At 33.3% G+C, this 20,091-nt stretch overlaps 1 protein-coding gene and 1 non-coding gene across 5 annotated transcripts in view; both read left to right on the forward strand.

The window, feature by feature from the left end:
* LOC129749259 (atypical protein kinase C) overlaps nucleotides 1-20,091 on the forward strand; it is a 438,832-nt gene that overhangs the window by 236,644 nt on the left and 182,097 nt on the right. The gene's annotated exons all lie outside the window — the stretch shown is intronic.
* LOC129750191 (5S ribosomal RNA) lies at nucleotides 1,684-1,802 on the forward strand. Its single transcript, XR_008738329.1, has one exon. It is a non-coding gene; the product is annotated as a 5S ribosomal RNA (ribosomal RNA).

Raw genomic sequence — 20,091 nt, forward strand, 5'->3', positions numbered from 1 at the left:
TTCGGGAAAACAAAAAAAGTATTTGCACTCAGATTCAAATATCTCGGACTGCATAAGATTAATTTGAAATTTCTTTTTTGCATTTAGAAGGGTAATAAATTTTCTATCGAGCATTTCAACTTCATGTACTCAGATAAGTACACTGCGGTTCTTAAACTATTGAAAAATGCAAAAAGTACTTTTATAGGAAGTTAACCATAATTTCTTAAATTTTCAAGCGATTCTGATAAATAACCACTTGAAATCGTTGGGTTGAATTGACATTAAAGACCATTAGAAAATCAGATTTTTCAAATGTTACTATCAAATGTTAAAGCTTCGATGATACAAAATTTTCTTCATAAATAATGTGTTTTTTTAAATAATTTTTCTATCATATTATCATCAAACCCGTTGATCATATGTAGAAATCAAGTTCAGACGATAGAAAGCCAATTTATTTACCTTCAATATGCATAAAAACGATTTCAAATTTATGTTCTGCAGCTCGATATATCTCATTCTAAGTACATGTACTTTTGAAATTTGTTCCAAAATTTCATATTCAATGAATAACTCAAAAACTGTTCTAATGGTATTTTTTCTATTGTCATTTTCGGATTCAGCGTCCGATTTGTACATTATTTATATTGGTCGGTCAATCAAGTTAACGATTTTTTTTTTTTTTGTAAACTAGTGTAATCATACTCAGTTTTTCGTACCCAAAAACTCCATTTTTGAGATAAGCTGTGCAAAAAAGGGAGCCTCCCTTCTACCTCCTTTCTCCGCAAGGGATCTTAAATAATCATCGAAATATTTCTCGCACCCAAACACCCTCCCACGCCAAATTTGGTACCATTTGCTTGATCGGTTCTTGAGTTATATTTTCTTTGGGATTACCCAGATAATCTGTGATGGAAACAGTATAAATTTCTTAGAAAAGTCATGAAAAAATTAGTCGTTTTTGGGTAGAAATTCAACATCTATGTTGACATAACAATTAAGATTTTAGAATAACGTACATAATTTGAAAAAGTTTTTGAATATTTCCAAAATTCTGTGTTCTGTGAAACAAAAAAAATTTTTTTTTCAAAAAACGACTTTCTGGGACTGAAAACCGACTTAATATCAGAAAGTCGAATTTTGGCAAATTTTTTTTCAGGATAACAACAGATTTTGGCGTTTTATGCATATTTAGGTCATTTGGCATAAAAACTAAATTTAAGATTTTACGGGTTTACTTTGCCCTCCTCCCTTTGGGCGTAATTTGAGGGTAAAAAAAACTAAAACTTTGACCTCTAAATCAAGTCCGATTGAGGTGAAATTTCGCAGTTTTAGGGACAATCTACAAAATGTATAGAAGGTTTAACCCCCCTTCCTTTATTGAGATTTTCTCCATGTAAAATTTTCAGTTCATGAAATTGATTTACCTTAAAGGTATCCAGAAATAAGTGTTGACAAACATGTCGAAAAATGGCGAAACTCAATTTTTTAATCACTCCAGGTTTAAGACATCTCATTTAACGACACAAAACGGGGTTCACAGATTGAAACGTATTTTTAATTGTTGATTTCGAAGTGGATTTCTATAAACCTTTTGTATTGAAACTTAAACCTTGACACTCAAATTCCCTATCTCATCTTCGGAATGAGGTTTTTTTTAGAAAGTGTAACTCAAGTTTAAAAAATTCAGAATTTGAATCTGTCAACGATCATACCATGTTGAAAACACCGGTTCTCGTCCGATCACCGAAGTTAAGCAACATCGGGCGCGATTAGTACTTAGATGGGTGACCGCTTGGGAACGTCGCGTGTCGTTGGCATCACCAAAATTTTTAAAGGAGCTCTTGTAAGTATAGATTTAGAGAAAGCGTTTGATAATGTGAATCAAAACTATTTGTGGAAAATTCTAGAGAAATTTAACTTTCCTACGACTTTGAATCAGTGCATTAGAAATTTGTATTTGTCAGCTACATCCCGCGTTCTATTTAACGGATTTTTAACTAAATATAAACATTCAAAGATCAGTTAGGCAGGGTTGCCCATTGAGTATGTATTTATTCGCTTTGTACATGGAACCTTTATTACGCAAGATAAGTAGTACTATCCCAGGATTATTGATTTATAATAAATTTTTAAATACTATTGCCTACGCTGATGATATCAATGTTTTGATTAAAAATGACTCAGAGTTCGATTCCCTAATAGAATCTATTAATTGTTTTGCTCATTTTGCTGGAATCAAAATGAACCAAAGCAAATCGGTTTTCATGAGGATTAACAAGTGTCAGCTAGGACCGCAAATGATAAGAGAAGTAAACTCAATAAAAATTCTGGGAGTTAAATTCTATCCTAAAATTTCGGATATAATTAATATGAACTTTGATCGTTTGATAAAAAATATAAATAATCTTTTTTATGTTCACGGATCGAGAAATTTGAACTTATACGAGAAAGTTTGGTTTATAAACGCGTTTGCTTTATCAAAGCTATGGTATATTGCGCAAATTTTTCCACCTACTAAAAAACAAATTGCTAAAATTCAAATGTCAGTTGGCAAATTTTTATGGAAAGGATATATTTTTAAGGTGAACAGAGATCAACTTTACCTAGCATATAATGATGGAGGCATAAAACTAGTCGATCCAGTATCGAAAGCAAAATCCTTGCTTATAAAAAATATAAAATATAAAAGTGGAGAAAATAATGTAAATGAGTTCTATTTGTTTGACTATTCCAAACTGCACATGCTACCTTTAAACTTTAGAGAGTGGATCAATCAGGCTAAATATTTTAAAAAACACCAAACGGATTTGAATACATGTGCATTAATTTATAACAGATTTATAACCGAAAAAAATATAATTCCAAAGGCACAATCTGATCATCCAACATTAAAATGGAATATAATCTGGAAAAATTTAAATTCAAATTTTGTATCGTCTGAAGACAGAACAAGGCTTTTTGTTTTATGTAATGATTTGATTCCTAATAAAGAAAAACTTTACGCTTACAATATCGGAAGACTGAATACCACCTTATGTGAAAATTGCCATCAAAATGATAACAATTACCACAGAATGTCAAAGTGTAATGCAGCTAAAATAGTTACAGATTGGGTAAAAAATTTGATAAGGAAAAAGTTTAAGATAAACCTATTAGAACTAGAAGATTTTTTGTCAGTAGATATTGATGATAATAATAAAAATGAAAAAGCAGCAATGTGGATGACGATTCGTTGTATTTCCCATTGTATAAAGCATTTCCCAAACGCGGATTTGTTCATGTTAAAAAAAGAAATTAGAGAAATGAGATGGGAGAATAGAAAGCGATATGAAAAATGTTTTGGTCAAAAGCTTTATATCTGTTAGGAAATTAAAGGAAAGGACAGGTTTAGGTCTTTATTGTAGCATAGCTCTGATGTAATTTAGATTAATTTTAATTCCTCAATGAAAAAAAAAAAAAAAATCCAACTATTTAACTTCAAAATTCATTTATTAAATCCTAATTCAACACATCAACAAATTGGTAGCCATGTGACAGGTGTTTACTTCTTACGATAGTCATAAGAATGAGCCAAAAAAATATTTTAAACCTAATATCGATTACTTTATTACTAATTTTTTATGTCTTTACAAAGTTTGAGCTGATATGAAATGTTCTTCAGAAAATCTAATTTTTGTCTAAATTACAATATCTGTTTTTGGTTCTAATAAATGCTCAACTCCACGTTCTAAAAAACATTTGCTACATTACAAAAGGCCACACAATTAAGATTTTTAGAGGTGCAAAGAATTTAAGAGCCAATTTTTATTCATTTTTTCCCCTGAGTTCAATTTTTTTCGATCTGGTTTTGTTTTTGGAATAACTTTTGTCAAGACGCAAAAAATTTCGACTACTGCAAAACAAAATAGTTCTCTTTTTGTTTACTTTTCCCTGTTCTGTGGAACTCGGGAAGTCTGAAGAAGTTCTAAACCAAATTGAATTTTAGATATTTTTCAAAGCAAAAGTTAACTCCTTTTGCTCTCTGTATGATGGTGTGATGATACCTTTTAAAATTTCAAAAAGTTTAGAACATCACTTTTTCAGATCATTGCATCCCTGAAATTAGAATCTAAGCCAAATATTATTCCTTGATTGAATGGAGGATAGGAAACACATTCAGAATCAGTTTTTTTCCTTTCATTTAGTTTTATTCAAATCTGATTCATTCTTAAACTTAAAAACTCGAACTTGAGGTGATAGAAAGTATGGCAAAAAATCAAGTTCAAGACTACAAAATCTTTCTTATCAGTCATCAAAACATAGGCACTGGAATTGAAAATCAGTTATCAATGAAATCCTATAAAATAGATTTCAAAATAGTAAGACGTTTAGTGGAATAAAATTCTTTCAAAATGTTAAAAACTAATCTCTCTGAGTTTCATATTTGTATTTATTTTAAATTAAATTTACCGAATTTATTGAAAGTTGAAAATTTATTTTTAACCTTTGATAACAGGTAGAATTTGCATATACAAAATTATTTTATCTTTGAGTTTGATCACTGGCGCTCTTGAATTCAAACAAATATTTTCTTTTCACATCAAATTGAATTAAATAATCAACTTTGTGCTTGGAATAAATTCTCTTCAGTTCAAATTTGGATTTTTTCTTCATCGAGAATTCACATCAATCAATCGTTATTTAATAGGGGAGAGTGAGGTAACGTGGGCCATGGGGAAACGTGGACCACTCTGAATATCTCAGATGTATGTTGAAATAAAAATCTCAATCCAACTTTCATCGCCGTCGTTTTGCGTAAGCATATTTTTCTATATGTTGTTTACTTAATTTCGCATCATATGCATCTTTTATTTATCAAGCTTAAAAATATCAAAAAAAATACTTACATAATCAAACAAGCACTCGCTAATCGCATCGATAGGGGAACCTAAAGTTCATAACAAAACTATACTTATACGCTTATGATCTTAGTTTTGTAATATTCTTTCACGTTGAATTTTTGATGAAACATCAATAAGTGACACAAACGCAACCAATTTGGCTCACCTATTTTTATACATATTCAGAACTAAAAATTCGTTTTTCCTATCTGTAAAGTTTTCCTATTCCAAATGAAGAGTTATGAAAAATATTTTGTTCATTCTATATAAGGAATTTTTCCGAAACGTTCGCGAGCCAGGTTTTAGGAATGATTCGATCGAACACAACTCTCTTTTTTATTTCCTCATCTGAAATTGCTTTAAAATAACTAAATGATTTTTAACCTGCGACCCAGGGATGGGTCTCTACTCAAACATTCAGTCAGCGAAACTTTTGTTTTTGTAGAGAAATGAATCCAACTGTGTTAGTTGAAATTTCAGTGACTATTTAGACAAGATGAAAATTAATGTTGAAAAACATGCGAAAAAAATCGCCTAGTCTCCCGGTAGGACTTGAACCCACATCTTGTGCCTCTCCGGGGCGTAAATATTTTTTTTTATATTTTTAAGCTTGATAAATAAAAGAAGCATATGATGCGTATTTGAGTAAACAACATATAGAAAAATATGCTTACGCAAAACGACGGCGGTGACAGTTGGATTGAGATTTTTATTTCAACATAACTAAATGAATTACGAAACTTCATATTTGGTCAACTCATAAATTTTGCACGTTATCTAGTCAATTTGTATTCGGTGGCCCACGTTTTCCCACAACTTTTCAAAATCCAAAAAAAAAAACCCTTTTTCCTCATAACAGACAGAACTTGGAGAAATTAATTTATGTAAAAAAGTACCTTAAAAAGGAGAAAACATTTCCATTTATTTTTTTCTTTTTTTCTTTTATAGTAAAGAAGTTATATAGTTAAGAAAAAATGTGGCCGCGGAATTTTTCCATCAATCCATCAATTGAAAATTGAATTGGGTTGCGAATTAAGATAACAAAAAAAAATAAAAAATAATTTTTACTTATGGTAAATTTCTGAGCAGGTCTGAAATCAATTACTTTTCAAATCTGGTGTTATGTTTTATGTATTCTATTTTTTTTGTATTTATTATTCGAAATTTCAACTCGTATTCATTTTCTGGTGTTTCGGAAATGTTGGTTCAAAATTTGTAAACTAGACTGCCTAAAATTCATTTTCTAGCCAATTTCTCATTCAGAAAAAAACAACATAATTTGGTATAATTTATTAATGACTGATCGGAAAATGCATTGATTTGAAACATTGATTTAGACTAATTTCTAATTGTATCAGTATTTTTTTTTTCTAGTTCGTGCGATGGCCATAGAAGAGAAATGGTTTTAGAAAGAAATTTCCTTTTTTGTTGTGAATTTTTGATATTGTTTTTATTTCTAGATGTAAGCATTAGAACGAAATCTTCTGATTATAAATATGTTTTCAGAAGCTGTATAAAGTAAAATCAAAGCCTAGAGACATTTGAGATTATAGAATGTTGCTTTTTTTTTTGGAAAATAATGAAATACCAGTTTTTCCAAAGCAGTTTATTTTAATATTGAAAATTCGTGTTCTAACAGTTTAAAGATAAATTCAAGATTATGACAAGATTGTCGAAACCAATTCTATGATGTTGTTTTCTACATCTATATATAGAAAAAGCAATTTCTGTATGTTTGTTTGTTTGTTTGTCCTCTATAGACTCAGCCGTCTTAAGAGCTAGAGGGCTGAAATTTGGCATGGGTGCTCATTAGGACCAGGAAGGATGAAAAATGTTTATAGAATTTCGGATGATCCCTTCTGAAGGGGGTCGTCCATAGAAGACAAATATTGTTTCGCGATATTGACGTTACTTTTCGTCGGATTGTGTTGAAAATTTGCACAGGAGTGTTTTGAAAGACAAGCCATCGATTTCAGGAGTCAAATGTTGTGTAAGGGGTCAGCCAAAGGGGCCGTCCATATGAACTGTTCGCTGTTTTTGCGATATTGACGTTATTATACATCGTATTCAGATGAACATTGATACACGATAGTTTTGAGTGACGTGCAATCGATTTAAGGTATCAAATTCAGTGTAAGGGGTCGGCAAAAGGGGTCGTCCATATTAACTTTTCAATATCTGTGATATTGATATTGACGTTTTTACACATCGAATGAGGATGAAAATTTGCACATAGGAGTTATTAGGGACAAACAATTGATTTCACTTATCCAAATTAAAGCCAGGGGTCGGCCAAAGGGGTCGTCCATATTAACTATTCACTGTTGATGCGATATTGTCGTTATTATACATCGGATTCAGACGAAAATTGGTACACGAGAGTTTTGAGAGATGAGCAATGGATTTCAGGTATTCAATTCGGTGTAAGGGGCCGTCAAAGGGGGTCGTCCATATAAAAATTTCAATATTTTTGCAATATTGTCGTTATTATACATCGGATTGGGATGAAAATTTGCACACGGTAGTTTTCAGGGACAATCGATTTCAGATGTCAAATGTTTTTCCAGGGGTCGACGAAAGGGGTCGTCCATATACATAAATTTGTCACTGTTTTTAGCAATATTGACGTTATTATACAATGGATTGCACACGGGAGTTTTGAGGGAAGTGCAGTCGATTTCAGATATCAAAGATTGTTTAAGAGGCCACCGAAAGGAGTTTAAATTTTCTGGCAATAATTGCGTTGTTATGCAAAGATTGAGTCTAAATTTATACACGGGGTTTTTTGGCACGGTCAATTAATTCCTGATTTCAAATTTAGTAGCAGACGACAGAGTGATCGTCCAATATTTTTGCAATTAGAGATTACTTAACAACGAATTCATGACATATTCCAAGTTGAAAGCGAAACGGAGTTCGTATGGGATCAGCTAGTACACTTATAAATTTTGATTTTGTAAATGACAAAAATTCTAATTTGGTTTCTGATCGATGAAAATAAGACTTTCAAACATCTTTCTCGTAACACTTGAAGATTTAACTAGGATTTAATCTGATCAGGATTTCTATGTTACGTTATGTCTTATTTTGTTTTTGGTACAGCCTTTAATTTTTTTTAAATTTTTCTGTTGTTCTTAATGACAATTATTTTTGTTGGGTAATAATTTTTATTTTGATCCGAAACTTTTCGAAGCCGCAATGAACAGATAGTTTGCTATTCACACTGACCAGTTTTGAGTTCTTAAAAGTTTAGACAAAAAAAGAAGAATTTTTCATTTTACAAGTACTTAGATGGCTTTTAGGAAAGAAGAATGAGATAAATTTACGATATAAAAGTCCGGTTGAAAAAGATTATTATATAGCAATTTTCAAAGCACATTGATGTTTTAAAAAATATTTAAAGTGAAGATTTTCTTCTTCAATAATCCTTTCATTCGGAACTAACATCTCCATCTAACCACCTAATACCAGGCTAGTTGCATTCAAACCACAGTCCACACAACCAATTTATTTGCACTGGGAAATCAATTTCCACTTCAAAACACATGGGCGATGTTTGATGCCGTCATTAAAGATTGATCGCCGGATACGCCCAGACATTTGATTGATGTTGCCCTGTGTGTGTAGCCAAATGTAAACATACCTTTGGAAAATTTAAAATTTTGTAATTTATAGTAAGCAAAAAAGGGGAAATCAAATTCTTCAAAGCGCCCACCAATTTCAATGTGCGAGGCTTTACTACATATTTCTTCTCAATGCACCCGAATGCGCTTAATCGTACCAAGTCAATCAATCGCCGAGCCTATCTTAAAATCGAATGATAATGAGCATCGGCTAGCTACTAAAGATCAATTGATTGTTGTGCGGCCATTTAATACCCCGATTCGGAAACTGGGGATGCTCCAAACCCTTCGCTGAGAGAGAGATAGGGGAAAAAAAATCCGAACAATTTGCTCGGTAATTTGCAGGTGTAATTTTCTTTCGATCATAAACCAAAACGCATCGATTTACTGCTGTAAGAGAGCTGTACATAAAAAGCCAATCTTTTGCGGGATTAATTTATGTGCGTTTATTTTGAGCATCCCATTCATCAATGTCTGAATAGTGTTACCCGACACCTCTTCTGGCTCTGGTTGGTCATCCAAAGACCCCTCGATGGCATCCACCAGTGAGCCCCCTTCCGCCATAATTAATATGAATCCAATCAATAAAGCAGTGAAAATTGCAACGAGCCCCGCTTCGTTTTCGCTCCCTGGCCCTGGCTTCCTCTTCGCTTCTTCTTGCTCTCTGACTCATTGATTGCAATTTGAACAATGAGAGTAATCGCGAAGCCGAGTAGGTATAGAGCAAAGTTGATTGGAGGCAAGAATTGAGCCGACGACACGACCGCTTGGCTTTGCTTGGCTGTGTGTCATTTGCCGGGCGGCCGGTGGCGCCATCTATCTAGCGTTCATGTCATGTGTGATGGGATGTGCGCGATGATTAATGCTACCTCACTCACTTCTCTTCAGCGAGCCTCTTCCCTCTTTTTTTGTGGAGTGATTGGGTCAATCCGGACCGAGTTTGTCGGACTTGCGGAAGCCCCACACTGGCATAAGGAACAGGAACCGGAAGTGAGGTGCAGGTGCAGGTGCCGAGTCGATTTAATTAGGAAGAGAACACTTTGGGGTGTAAATTGTGGTAATTGATGTTGAATATTGAAGATATACCTACCTACCTACCTATGATGGACCGCATGGAGTGAGTGAGCTGTGGGTCAGCAAGGGCAAATGCTCTGCCCAGGTGAGAGAAAAAAAACATCAGCTTCGGTGCAATATGGCCTCGTTTGTTTGGCTTTTTTTTCTTCTCGACGAGCAGGCGGAATTTGACTAATTGCGAGTCAGTTATGCGGAACTGTATTTATTTCACAAGTAAAATAACGCCTTTGAACTCTGTTTTTCATTCGAACTGAAATTTTGATCTTTAATCGTATTTTCTAATTTTTCTAGCATTTTAAATGTGATTTGAACTTTTGAACTTAGTTACTGGAAAATATTCAATCAAGCCTTATGTGGGAATCAATTATTATGCCCGAGGGAAAATCATAATTATATGCCTGATATAATTAATCCTTGATTACTAACTTCAAACAGCATCCAAAGGAAATCGATTTTCCAGTGTAAATACGGCGTTTGTTTGTGATTCCAAGTCACAGTTTGAGATGAAGGGTTTATTTGATGGAAAATTAATTCTTAAGGGATCGATCAATGTTACCTGAGGAAATTACATCAATTGTACAGGAACGACTCTTTGTCAGATCAGAAATAAAAAAAAAATCGTGTAAAAAACTTTATGAACCGCAAATAAATTCATTGGATTGGACATACTTTCAGGCGCCACAAGAGCTTACAATCGGAGATATAGTACCTTTTTAACCCATGATTCCCCTATATTTTGTAAACAATCCAGAAAAACATTGATTTGGACATTTCTTTTGCGATTTCGAGGAATCGAATTGTTGAAAGCGTTTCAGTGGTGGAATAGAGTTAATTCTTTATTCATTGCTTGAGTAAGGTTTTTACATAGCTACACTGTACACTAGCGATTGCTAGTTTTATTATCGATCGTCAACAGGCGAATTGCCAAATCGTGGGTTTCAACACAAATGAAGGCTATTTAACTACCACACGCTTCGGAAGATGGAGTTTTGTCTGATTTTACCCTCGATTCCCCTATATTAATCATGAAAAAACTAAGTTCGGACTTGAAAATTTTGTGCCACATGTGACCTACCTTGTGTTATTTTTTCCGAAAAATCGAATAAAAGCTGTTTAAGCCATCGCACGCATCTAGAAATGGAGTTATAACTGGGAATCTTTTTTTATTATCTAACAATTTGCGCCGGGGGTCTTCAAATCTTCCCCAAAATTGGAAATTGAGTTCATTTTTACGACTTAAATAAAAACAAATGTATTTTTTTTAAATTTCTAACATTTTTATTTTTCGAGTTTGATTTGATTATTTTTTTTTTGTAAATAAACCATTTTTAAAAGTTGAAACTTGAAGTCAGTTATGCTGGTTATGCTGCAAACACTCTACAAGGTACGGAAAATTAGTGTTTTTTACCTCCTCCCATGTTGTTAGAAGCACGTGCTACATGCATATGTGAGTGCAGTTTTTCGACCATTGTTTGGTTTCGATGCAAAAAAAGCGATTTATGTCATTATTTCTTTCATAACTCTTAAAGGAGACATTGGTCCACTTTGATGTCTTCAGATGAAAGTTGCACCATAAATTGGGCTATACATTGGTATTATTTGCAGAATATTCATTAATGCAAATGGTACTTTTAGACATCATTTAAAGATTATTTTCATCTTTTCATGTTCAAGGTTATTACTTAAATTTTTAAAAATATTTTATTTGAAAAGCTGGTAGAATTTTGATACGTTTTGATGTGCTATTTGATGATTTCCGTTGAAAAATGACGGAGTTATGAAGCTTTGAAATATGGTTTATTTTATTAGCAAAAAATGAAACCTAATCTAACTCGAAAAATAAAAATGTTAGAAATATGAATAAATACAAGTGTTTTTGAATCGCAAAAATGAACCCAATTTTCAATGTTTGTGAAGATCTGAAGACCCCCGGCGCAAAACCGTCAAATAATAAATAAAATGCCCCAACTTTTTTACCCTCTTTTTCCCTACATTTTTTAAATAGTTCAGAAAGCATGTTCGGACTTGAACATTGTGAACCAAATGAGTCCTATCATATGTGGTTTTTTCCAAGGAATCGAATGAAAGCTGTTTAAGCCACCACAAGCGTTGTAAAATGGAGTTATGGCTATTTTTACCCTCAATTCCACTATATTTTTCAATTAAATCAGAATAAAGCGTGTTCGGACTCGAAATTTTTTAATCAGATGAAACTTATCATATGTGATTTTTTCCGTTGACCCTCCGTTTAACCCTACATTTTTATTTTAGTTCAGAAAAAGTTTGTTCGGACTGGAAAATTGTGAAGAAAATGAGAACAATCTAGTGTGATTTTTTTTTTCGATAAATCGAATGAACGCTATTTCAACCACCGCACGCATTGGGAAATGAAGCTTTTTATCCACTATTCTGAGACAATTTTTTTTCAATTAATTCAGAAAAAAAGTTATGACTTAAAAATTCTGAACCAAATGAGACTTATCTTGTGTGTGTGTTTTTTTAGAGGAATTTGAGCCATTGCACGCATCAAATACTGGAGTTATGGTTATTTTACCCTCAAATTCTCAACATTTTTCATAACTCAAATAAAACTTGGAAAATTTTGAACCGAATCAGACTTTGTTTTGTTTTTTTTCTCGATTGATCGAACGCAGGCTATTTCTGCCAACGCACGCATCGGAAACTGAAGTTATGGTCGTTTTACCCTCATTTTCTCAAAAATTTTCAATAATTTCAGATAAAAGCTTGGATAGGACAATTTTGGAACAAATGGGTACCATTTTTTGTGATTTTTCCGAGGAATCGAATGAACGTTTTTTGAGCCATCGCACGCAACGGAAAATTGAGTTATGGCTGCTGTACCCTCAATTCCCCTGAGTTTTCAAATATTTCAGAGCAAATGCATGGACTTGAAAATTTAAAACCAAAAAAGACTTATCTTTTGTCTGTTTTTCTCCGAAAAACGAATTAGGGTTGTTTGAACCACCGCACGCTTCGTAAAATGGAGTTATGGCTTAAATATTTGAAAAAACGTAGGGGATTTTAGGGTAAAAACGACTTAATTAGCCTTCATTTGATTCCTCGAAAAATAAACACACTAGATAGGATGCATCTGCTTCAAAATCTTCCAGTCCAAACAAGCTTTTTCTGAACTATATTAAAAGGGTAGGGAAATCTGGGGTAAAACAGCCATTACTCCAGTTTACAATGAGAGCGGTGGCTCAAATAGCCTTCATTCGATTTATCGAAAAAAAAAAACACACAATATAAGTCTCGTTTGGTTCAAAATTTTCAAGTCTGAACATGTTTTTCTCAATAAATTAAATAATGTAGGGGAATGGAGGGTGAAAACAGTCCTTACTCCAGTTTCCGAAGCGAGCGGTGGTTCAAACGATTCCTCCGAAAAAATCACATGAGATAGGTCACATTTGGTTCCAGATTATCAAGCCGAAGCTTTTTCTGAACCATATTAAAAATGTAGGGGAATTGAGAGTTAAACAGCCTTAACAGATGTCTTATTTGATTCCAAATGTTAAAGTTCGAACTTACTGTTCCCATAATTTATCGAAAAATATCAGATAATCGAGGGTATAATCAGCCATAACTCCATTTTCCGAACCATGTGGTGGCTCAAACAGTTTTCATTCGATTCGGGAAAAATCGCACAAGATTGATCTGTTTTTACCCGAAATTTCCTAGTCCAAACCAATGACTTTCTGGATTGTTTACAAAATATAGGGGAATTAGGGTTTAAAAAGGCACTAAATCTCCGTTCGTTAGCTTGTGTGGCTTCTGAAACTATATCTAATTGATTTACCGAAATTTTCACTTAAGGAAAGTATATTTTGATAGTTTTGATTCATGTACATATCAGGAAAAATCAAATTGTGCATCGGTTCAAAAAAAAAAATTAAACCCATGTGAAAAAAGCATGAACCCCGAAAAGTCAACAATGTAATTTCCAGGCACTCAATTAAGATAATTGATACTCGAAAATTGGTGAGAGTTCACTTTAACATCGCCAAGCACCAGCAACAGTCGAAGGATCAATCGAAGCTCGATTCCGAAAAAAAGCAAATTAATTGGCTTTTGATCTTTTTTTTTTTTGCTCTATCGGATTTTTGGAATAAGTATACTTTTTTTTTCTTCAAATTGGAGTTGAGCTTTTCCCCCGATATTCAATCGCATTAATTACCTGTGCAAAATATCAGCTCAATCGGACCCGGGGTGCCTTAAAGCGCTCAAAGTTTCGGTTTTTTACCCTTAAGTATCAACAAAGGGGGTGACCAAAGAAAATCGGGAAATGCGAAATTATGCTTTTGATTCAAAATAACCTAAAAATGCATGAACATATAAATCTGGTGTTATCTCGAAAAATGTTTTTTTTTCTATCAAAACCGACTTCAGAAATTCAAAAATCACCAAAATAGAGACCGAAGGAAATCCGGAAAATCGAAATTCCACCCTTTGGTGGTTTTTGGAAATAATAAAACCGAAACTTTAGGCACTTTGAGGAACACCTAAATCAAGTCCGATTGAGCTGCAATTTTGCATAGGTCAGTTTTTCGGACCAATCTACAATGTGTTTATGGTCGGTTTTCAAACTTCAGGTCGGTTTTCCTTTCAGTCCCAGAAGAAAAATTTTTAAAAGTGGACTAGCTTTCCAAAGTTGACGTTATTTTTGAATCTTTAGATTCTTAAAAGTCGAAATACAAAGTTTTTGACGAATTTTCAGAGGTTGCTGTTTCTCGAACTTTTTGTCAATTTGCAATTTCTCAGATTTTCTAATATAATTGTATGTTAGTTAAAATTTTCGGGAGAGTTCCTTGTGTTCGGTTTTGAGAACAGAAGTTGTTTTTAAAACAAATTTTCTGTATTGTGCGAACTAGTGGGATTTCTCATCAAGAGAATAATTTAAAAAAACACAGATTTTTGGCCTCATAAAATTTTACAAAAACTGTCGTAGGAAATTTATCGATTAAGCGATGGGAAGGAAAAAAACACACAACTTCTGCAAAAAAAAAACTTTAGATTTCTGAGTTGAATTTCAGATGCTCCGGTATTTTTTTTTAATTGGAGGATCGAAAGTCGGTTGATGTCTATATTTTCCTCTCATTTTTTTTCCATTTAGAATTTGAAAATACTACAGTAATATTATAAACCAAATTTCTGTTTTGAACGTTGGATTTGAATAAAACTTGAACTTTCAGAAATCATTAAAAAAAATTCAATTGTAATTCATTGATGAAACATTTTGAAAAAAAATTATTTACTGGATATCTTTTATATTTTCAGATTTCAAATTCTTCAGTAGATTTTTTTTTAATGAAATTGTTATTTAGAAATCGTAAAATAAGCATTTTCTGCTAGCTTTACAAATCATATCATAATGAAATTAAATGGAAATAAAAAAGTATCGAAAATCAATCCAATTTTTCTAGATAAAATTCACAATATTTAGGTTCCTACCTGTTGTTTCAGTTCCATTTCGCTTGTATTTGAAAAGAAAGACACAAGATGGTTAACGGTTTGAAATTACGACAACCTGTTTTTTGTCAGTGAATTTTTTTTTCAAAACAGTATGCTCGATGGAGGATTAACGGTTTCAAAACTTAAGCCAGGAATAGTTCAATACGAACTTTACTTTAACCTTGCGATTATCTCTTCTCTTATACCCAACTTTTTCCACTTTAGTTAACTCAGCTTAGTTAAAAAATAGAGGTGTAGAAATAAATCCTGATCCTGAACTCTCTGTTTACTAATTTAGATCCAGAGATTATGATTCTGATTTTAATATTTTTTTTTCTGGCCCCGATCCTCTAGACCGCTTGCAAGCTTTGTATGAAAATTTCAAATTTATATATTTTTACACCTCCCACAACTATTTTTTGGTTTGGTTTTTTTCTGCCACAAATAGCAGTAAAAATTCGTTCATGCATTCGATTCATTCATTCCTGAATTAGCGCTACGAGTTTTAACTTTGTTTGGAAATTTGTATGGGATAGCAAAATTTTTCTTTCAAAAATCGTCAGAAATAAACTGAAAGTTCTAAAAAATATATTTGTATTTTAAATATTCCTTGACTCTTGCAGTACGTTTCATATAAAAAAATCCTCAAACCATACTTTTACCCCAGAAAAGATATTCGATGTTAGGTATGCAATTGTTTTTTCAAAATATATTTTTTAAAGGAATTACGGAGAGGGCGACTGGATAACTTGATGCGATTGTATTCGGCAGTTCAGTCAATAAATTTCGAAAACGATTTTTCTATTATTCCACCGTTTCGATGCTGTTTAGCATCATCTTCAGGGAATTCATCGGATCGTATCACGTAAAATTTGATTGCTTATGTGAAGCCTATTTTCCACTTTTTTAGGATAATTAAAAAAACCATTTTTTTTTAAATTATACTGCTTTGATCAAACCTTGTGAATCGTAAGAATTTAAAAAAAATCTACGACAAAAAAACAGTAGGGAAAATATGTCAAATAGTGGACAGTACGCTTTATATAAGCAATCAAATTTTACGTGATGCGATCCGATCATTTCCCTGAAGACGATGCTAAACAACATCGAAACGTCGGAATAATAGAAAAATCGCTTTCGAAATTTATTGACTGAACTGCAAAATACAATCGAATATTTTATAAATTTTAGCGTTTTTGACTGCTTATTGAAAAGTTGTTCAACCGTAGAATGAAAATATAAAATCGCAATAAACTGCTTTGCATAGCCAATGAATTTGTTTACTTGTTTAACCTCGAAAAACATTTCTCGTAATTTGTGAAAGCTCTAGCCAGTAATGCCTGTGATTTTTAAATAATTTTCAATGAACTCAGTTTTTTTTCTAAATTTTGAAATGGTTATAAATTGTTTCATGAAATACCTAGTTTCTTCTTATGTTACCAAAAAAAAAAACTTAAGAATAATAAAATCAATAATTAAAGACAATCTTCATTTCAAGATTATTTGAATTTTCATATGCAAACAATTCTTTTTCCTTTCAATTTTCCAAACAAAATTGAAACGCGATGCGCTAATTCAGGAATCAACCAAATAAATCTAAAATATTTTTTTGCAGGGGTCTGCTGATCTTTATTCCACTCGTGATGCGAACCCTTAACATAATTTTAATCCTGATGCTGGTCTTGTTGTAAGCTTGTCAGATTGCCCGGTTTCACCCAGTTTTATCCGGATATTTAAAACAAAATTTGGTAAACGTTCGGTTTGGCCCGGTTATCCGGATGAAAAAAAGCCCGGATTTATTCACTTTATTCGCCAAATCAAACAAAAAAAAACAAATTGTGTTGTAAGAAATTTATTATGACTTTATAACGAAATTATTTTCAGAAAGTTTTATAAAAATTGTCATAAAGGTTTTTTGGAAGTCTAAAATACGATTAAAAATCTGCTGATGAGTTTTGAGGAAAAAAAATTGTTCATATTTTTTCCTTGATTTTTTATATTGCTCGGATTTTTGGTCGACAATTTTGAAATCAAGCGTTGGGATTTTGCCAGGTTTCTCAATAAAAAATGACCGGATTTGTCCGCCCAGGATACGTGCTGAAAAAAATTCTGGTACCCTTATTATAAATGAAACATTAATGATGCCTCATTTTGTTATCTTGAAAAAACAAAAAACAAAAACAAATGCCTCGTTTTGTTATCTTGAAAAAAAAAATCAAAACCAAATAGAGCTTTTATTTTGGTTTTTTTGCCTTATTTGGGTATTGGTTAGGCATCATTTTTCGACATGTTGATGCTTCAATGAAACCTAATTTTGCCATCGGGGAAAATGCGATACTAAATTATGCTTCATTCTGTCATTGATAGCTCATTTTAGTAACTGTTTGCTATCGATTCAAGCATCAAAGTCTTCTCGGGTACACATATAAAATCCTGATTCAAATGTTGACCTTGATCCTGATTCTTACCTAAGCCTGATTTATATTCTGAACCTGATACTTATCCTGATCCGTCTTTATCTTGGTCATAACTCAGATCCTGATTTTCCTTAACTTGACCCTAACCAAAAACCTGTATTTAATCCGAGTTGGTTTGTTGTTGCTAAAAATTGTAAAATATTGAAACTTAAGCCATTTCTAAACTTGGTGTTCAGCTAATTGACCTTTCGAATTCATATCCGTGTAGTGCAAGAAAATTGTGTTTGCATGTTTTCATATCTCATACCATGGATATTGATGATTTCATAACATTATTACCCCAAATTATTATTGTTTCTTGAACCTTACCAATGTCATCGTTTCGTGTTTAAAGATTCCAATTGGCAGTAGAATTATACAAGACTAACATTTAGCGGTACTTTAGAAGCTCAAATGAAAGCAAAGGAAACAGAAAATTGGCCCATAATTATGTGCTCACCCACTATTTGATGACACCAATCGTCGCATCAGTAAATTAGTTAGTTTATTTTTTATTTGTCGCTGTCGCCAGTCACCATCAACTTTAAAATAATTAAGCAAATCACCACCACTTCGAAACGGAAGCCATCATTTATGCACCAAATATTCTCAATTGCCATAGCGAGGAAGAGGAAAGCTTCAAAGGATGGCAGCCTAGCTAGGCTAGACTTGGGTCTTTTTCGCCTTATAATTTTGCTTGTTTGCTAGACATAGCCAGAGGAAACCGGTAATTTTGTATACATACATTTTTTTTAATTTTCTCACTCCTTCTACCGTGCATTAATTTTCTTCCATTTCAAATCGGAACGATCGGAGCGAAGCCGGAAAAGAAGGGGGGTTCTACCTACCTTTTTCTTACTGTTTCGTGTTTCTGATTCCACAACACGGTTTCAGTCCGTGTTTTTTATTCATTGAATTTCCTTTCCGGGTGCGTGGGTGAACTTTGAAAAGCTCTTTTGTGTTCACTGTTAATGATCACTACTCTGGGAAGGAATTTCCTTAATCACATGCTTAACGAGGTTTCTCAGGATAGTTTTCTTTTCAAATGGATACAAAAGAGTGGCAAAAATTTGAATGGACATTTTCCCTGTTTCAAAGTCTTTAAAAAGATTCGTTGAAACTGTCAAAAACTTCTCTAAACACCATTCAAGCCAAACGCAACGTCCAAAATTGGGGTCGAAACGTTTGTTGGTGTAATTTTTGTTCGAGGGTGGAGAATGAAGCTGATCCAATAACAGCACCCGCACATGTTTGATGATGATGGAGTAGATGTGACGTTCAGATTCAGGCTTCAATGAGCGAAATGGACCATTTGGTGTCATAAAAACGTCGTCGACGACGACGACGACGGTCTGTCTCCTGGAAATTTGTCCTCCAGTCCACGGTATTGGTCCCAGTCTGAAAGTGCCAAAGCAGAGACGCACAGGAATGGTTTTGACTAATGGCTGTTTGCGTTCTTCTAACCGCAGTCCAATTTTGGCTGGGACGGCTTTCATCATTGCCTGATTTCACCAAATTGATGAATGCACTGCAAATGACCAGACTGTTCCATTAACGAGGAAATCTGTTCAATCTGAAGGCTCTGAGGTCGACTTTATCATTGTTTAGTGGAGACGCATGGTTTTTCCCTTAGTCAAAATTCCCATTGTCACGGATTTTTTTTCTTTCTATTTTTCGACCAAGTGTTGGGTATTGCTACAGTTTTTATTCAATTTGTGCCCCCCTGCTTTATCTCTCAACTACCCTTTTAATATACCCGCAAAGTGTGGGTGGACCCATAAAAAAGGTCCATTCGCAGCGACGCACGACGACGGAAAAAAGCAGATACCTACTTCAACCTACATAACGCACGTACAAAAGTCCGCATTTTATCTGTCCGACATCTTGTCAAAGTTTTTCCTTCCGCTCGCTCAACCCTGGAAACCTTGGACGTTTTTTTCCCGAATTAAACGATTCCACACCTCATTCCACTCATCAATTCATTCAAGGACCCGGTCCTGGGGATTACGACAATTTCCTACCCGAGGCGGATGTTTTAACAGAATAATTCCTAAACAGGTTTCGAAAACATTTTTTACTTTTCATTCAAACAACAATCTCTTCAAAAAAAAACAAGAAAAAGTTTAATCAGTATGTTTAATAATTTTTTTTTAAACATGTTATCCTCAAAAGCTCGGGAAGCATCTTAAAAGTTTCGTGCTTCGAAGATTTTGGCACTACCACCACCCACTTGGAAACGCACGAATGAATTCGTTTTATTTTTGTTTTTCGTGCCCATTCGTTTTGCTGCTTTCCACCTTTCCATCTTCAAATAGTTCCTTGCGTTTACTGCGGAAACAGTGGTGCCAGATTCGATTTTATGATTGTGAAATTTAATGAGTTTTTTTCGTTTGAATTTTCCGACTGGCTTCCAAGATGCTTAAGCTTTGTTGAGAAATTTAGAGTGATTTTTCTGACGAAATTGGTCGATGTGAAATTTTAAAAATATAAAAAAAATGGCAAACAGGAAAAACAAAATTTTAGAAAAGAATCACACAATTATGCAACAAATAATAAGATAAACGTAAGAGACATGTAAGGAAAAAAATATAAAAAAAAAATAAA

The sequence above is a fragment of the Uranotaenia lowii genome, chromosome 2 (genome assembly GCF_029784155.1).
Source record: "Uranotaenia lowii strain MFRU-FL chromosome 2, ASM2978415v1, whole genome shotgun sequence".
Taxonomy (NCBI): domain Eukaryota; kingdom Metazoa; phylum Arthropoda; class Insecta; order Diptera; family Culicidae; genus Uranotaenia; species Uranotaenia lowii.